Here is a 5,250-nt window from a genome sequence, read left to right as displayed (position 1 = left end):
TTTAGCTAATATAAGACAATTGATTTACTATTGTAGAAATGCAAAGCCCTTTCACAAGCATCCCATACAGTCTCATGGATCATTAAATATAAGTTAGTACAGCCCATAGAGATTAATTTATTTTACCATTTGTAAAATATCTCTCTTATTTCCACATATATCTCTTATTTTGTGGAGTCTAGGTACCAACAAATAGGTATTTGTCAGATTTGTCTTCCTTGAGCGAGGAAAATGTAGGAATGGAAGAAGAAAGTGAGACATTTAGTATGTCTACATCAAGGAGATTGACTTAAGATAAAAATATCATAAAGAAATTCAATAACCACATGGAATTTTTCCTTTCTCAAGGGGGGTCATATTCTTATGATGATGAGAGTAAAGGCGACTCTCATGTGCTCTTTAGGTAAAAACATCTACAAAAACAATGGGTCCCTAATGAACTTCCTCCAATAAACACTAATTTTTGTGTTGAAGAGAGAATATATAGCATAGCACCATCCTCATTACATAGTTTGGGCCTATTTTCCATAGATGATATAAACGGTTTCTTACAACAAGGTTGTTGAATTAATAGAGTATGTCAGACCTTGCTATGATTACAGTAGTTGGATGTAGATTGTTAGATATAAAAAAGGTATGTGTAGGTATGAACTCATAACAAATTATATACAACTAAAACTTAGTGAACAAAGTAAAACAATAGCTATATACATTGATGGAAGGCCAAAAGCATCAGGGAATATTGCAAGTTTTATAAATAGTAAATGACTTGCATCAACTAAGAAGCAACCCAATTGCATATTTGAGGCACATGAGGAAAATCACATATTTGTATGCATGATAAAATCAATACATGGAGGCGAAGATCTTTTTATTGATTACAATTTGAATTGCATAGATACAAACAAAGCTACTATCATGGGAAAGGTAGTATGTACTATGCACATTTAAAATCATCTCCAAGAAATGAGGATAAACACACCATTAAATTTGTATATTTTTTTGCTAACTTAGAATAATAAAAAATGTGTTTTAACATGTCTCAATGATTTTTAAAAAAAATGCAGGGCTATAGTATGGATCAATAGCCACATGATACACACAACGATGATGGTTCTTCTTTTGGATAGGTAAAACTCATTGTTGTTGTACAAATTAGATACAAGAAATATATTAATGCAAAATTTTTATTATGTTTCATTTTTCACTATTATTTTGGATTGATTAAAATATAGAGCTAATAATATTTCTCTCACAAATGAGTGTTGATTAGGACAAGGGAAAGGAAAAATTAGTCCATGAGGATGAGGGGACGAGCCACGATGAGCTAGCTGAATTTACTAGTGATTTTAATTCAGCCCTTGATCCTATTGTTGCATTGAAAATGTTGATTAATGATATAGGAAATTTTTTATCACAAGTGGCATTAACTAAAACTTAGACTCTTGCAACACAAGATATGATTGATAGGTTAGCAACCCTAATTCACACATATACAGTAAGGATTAATGTAGTTTTTAGTTATAACAAAAGTTCAATAATGATTTTTATAGTATACCATTTTATTTATGTCATTAAATAAAATACATATGTTATTTTTTTATGGGATGTTAAGGATGTTAAGGGGTGATCCCCTAGAGGATGATACTTTAGGTGGTTCAAGTACATCGCATGTTCTATCCCACACTCGTGTTTTTCTCAGACAATATTTTTTTAATAGCTCTAAAAATCTTGTTTTATTGTTCTCTAACAATCTCACTTTTCAACTCCTACCATTGATCCTCTATTCACTATGCCACCTGCTATAAGGAAAAAAATTGAAGAGGTGTTGTTGATTACAAATTCAACAACATGTAGCTCAATGAAAAATGTGGTGGCATAGCCTATTGGTAAGCTAACTCCTCTTTTTCTCTCTCATTTTTCATGTGTTTATTTCACTTGAACTATTATTTCGTAGGGGGGCATTTTTTAATATTGGATTCATTTTATGCAAGAGGCAATGAGGACCTTCCTTAGTGTTCCCATGTTAGATGTACAAGAACATTAAAGAATTGTGATCAATTGCTCGTTAGCAGTGAAGATGGTCTTCCCTTGAAGTACCCCAACTTCCAAGTACTTTAAAGATTTGATCCTTTCTTTTACTATAAAATCTTATACTCATAATAAAATGCACTAACCTCCTGTGTAGTTCCTTGAAAATACTACTAATCACATTACTATTTTGCAGAGAATAATATAATTTATGAAAAATGTAATGATGAATGTTTGCATATATTTGGGCTAACCATACGCACAAGGTACCATATTTTGATTTCATTTCTAGATCATGTTTCCTTAATTTGATCAATTTCTTCAAGTAAATTAAAAGGTAGCTTCAATTCATTTATGAGTCTAATAGTTCTTTTCTTTTCTTAAAAGGTGGAATTTGCAAGCGAAAGAGTTAAAGGACCAACCCATTGATGCCATCACATCACTTTTTGGACAAACATCTTTCAAAGACTTAGGCTCCTTGAGAAAGTGGGTCAAGCTTTGAAGTATATTAGGTTTAACTACAAGACCCAAATGAAAAAAAACCCTTGTTATCAATGATCCCCTATATTCCCATTGTTGAGTGGGATAATCTTATAAAGGATGCCACTGAGGTAATAGCAAGAGATGATGGAGAACTACTACCACCCGAGGAAAGAAGGTATGTCATAATATTAAGAATGAAATTATGCAATAATTACTCTTAATACTTATGTGATCTAACATATTTGAAACTTCACATAGGTTGCCTGACACATCAAAGACAACCGAAGCAAGAAAACAAAAGCATAGGCAACACAAGCTAGACTCGGGTGGATATTCAAAACTTGCTACATGAGTTGTAAGTATAAGTAAAGGAAAAATTATATGCAAATATTTATAAATTGTAAAAAATTTGGTCTTGATGAAATTGATTACAAAAGAAATTCAAGATACCAAGAAAAAATGTAGGCCATGGAGTTAAAAAAATAATCTCTGAATAGGACAAGAAATTAGGCTACACAAAAGGCTATATAGTCATGGCTAAATGACTTCAAGAATGAGTGCACAAGGTTCTTTTACTAGATTGGTTGATGAGGTAAATAAGTCAATTGATTTTTATCTCAAATTGAATACCTTAGCAATTATTGTATTTGATATATATGTCATTATATTTGTTTAAAGTAAGGAAACAATGATTATATATTTAATATACATATTAAAATGAATGATTAAGATTTATTAGTATTTGTATTATATTTATATGTCTATATTGCTAATAAATGCACCAATTATTTACATTGGATTGCAGCTTTCCAATCTTGATACATCAGCCGAGCACTGTGGAGGTAGTGATTCGAATATGGATCCTAGTACTTAATGTATATATTTTCTAATTGACTTTTGATTTCTAAATTATTAATGCAAGTAAAAATTTTCAATTGAATTTTCTGTAGTAATACACATTTAACTATAATATGTGTTGGGATTAAAAATACATCTTGAATTGTAGTTGTAGGGGATCTAGAGGTTGTTCCTGACAAGTGTGTTGAGGTCAAAGCTGGTGGGCAAGATGATGTGGTTGGAAAAGGTAAAGAGTGCTAAAATGTTATTTAAAATCTTTTAAGCTCATTTTTTTAAAATTTAGCCTTTTTATTTGTTATTGGAAAAGACACCAAGTGCATGTTCATGGGTGGAAAGAAATATCGATGGCAACATGAATATGCCTCCACAACAATATAGGGAAGGACAAAAAAAGAAAAAAAGAAATGATTCATGTAACTTATGTAACTTATTTATGTAAATTATTTGATAATGATTGATGTTTATGTATAGATGTTTTATTTATGTTCTATTGAATGTTCTAATAAATTTTAGTTTCAATGTTAATGTGAATTTTCTAATGAAACTAATGTGTTATTTAATGTTATCATGTGATAATTCATGAATGTTACATTTTATTAATAAAATGAATGAATTTTAGATGTTAATAGGGAATTTAGATGTTGGGGGGGGGGGGGGGGGGTATGGGGTGGGTGTGGGTGGGTGGGGCCAAATGAACTTCCACCTTCATGTGGTTGGCCCTAATTAGTAGAGAATATTAAACTATTCTCGAAACCAAGTGAAGCTCAAAATTAACCTATCATTGCATGACAACTAACTATGTGAATCTCTTGGTTTCAAGCAATGCAAAAGGACTCCATAGTCAAAATCATTTATTTATGAAATTTAGATGCAATGTATGACGTATTTGAAAGAATGGCTTACAATGGAATTACTTCAAATTATTCCTCTCTAAGGTATTCTATTGTTTCTATTTATTTGCAATGATGTTTAGTTGCATTTGATAACTTTTGTTGTAAATTGGGAGACATGAAGAAAAATTTGAATAGTGTAAACAAATGATATTAGATCATTCTAAAGTATACATTGATTCATGAACCATTCTAATTATTTCTTTTGAGTGTGATGATATGTTGAATAATATTACAGGGAGGGAGCAGAGGATCCTAAAGTCTAGTCAAAGATTTGTCTTCAAAACATGGCCAAATTTGCAAACGAGGCCACCACAATATGCCATGTACTTGGACCTATGTTTCATTTGTTTCATAGTGGGAAACCCTAGTCCCTTTAGAATCAACTCGCATTATGTGTTCTATATGACATGCAACACTTAATGGAGAAAGCATGTAACATTTATAATTTCACAATTTATAATCCTTGTTGCAAATTACAATATGCAAAAGTCAAACTTCATTGGCTACATCTCTAGCTAGGTTTATATATGATATCTACTGATTTAAATTTTGAATTTTACTTTCAAAATATTGTGGTTAAATTATAATATATAAGTGAATATTTAAATTTGTAGGTATTCTAATCATTTTCTATTTTACATGCTCATTGAACATCTTGATCACAAGAATGTTGTAATACCAATGAATGTTTTTAGATACTCTAGCCAATGTTGAAACTTTGAATTCTCAAATATTTGTAGGGATTGTGGTATAGTCCTCATTGAATTGGTGCTTAACCAAGAGTAACATTAAAATGATACAAGACTATCACACATCACAGAATATTGTATACATTTACTTGGTAGTGTTGACATCAATGACATGCTATTATTTAGTGCATTGGAAGACAAACATTGTCATATTTCTTTGGGACTAGACAACTGACATGCTTCCACACAATAATTAAAATAGGGAAATTAATAGAAGTATAGAAAAATTTCAATTA

The sequence above is a fragment of the Cupressus sempervirens genome, chromosome 8 (genome assembly GCF_028749045.1).
Source record: "Cupressus sempervirens isolate cs-2001-9-10 chromosome 8, ASM2874904v1, whole genome shotgun sequence".
NCBI lineage: Eukaryota > Viridiplantae > Streptophyta > Pinopsida > Cupressales > Cupressaceae > Cupressus > Cupressus sempervirens.
The sequence above is the reverse complement of the archived record's forward strand: the minus strand, read 5'-3'. Positions refer to the sequence as shown.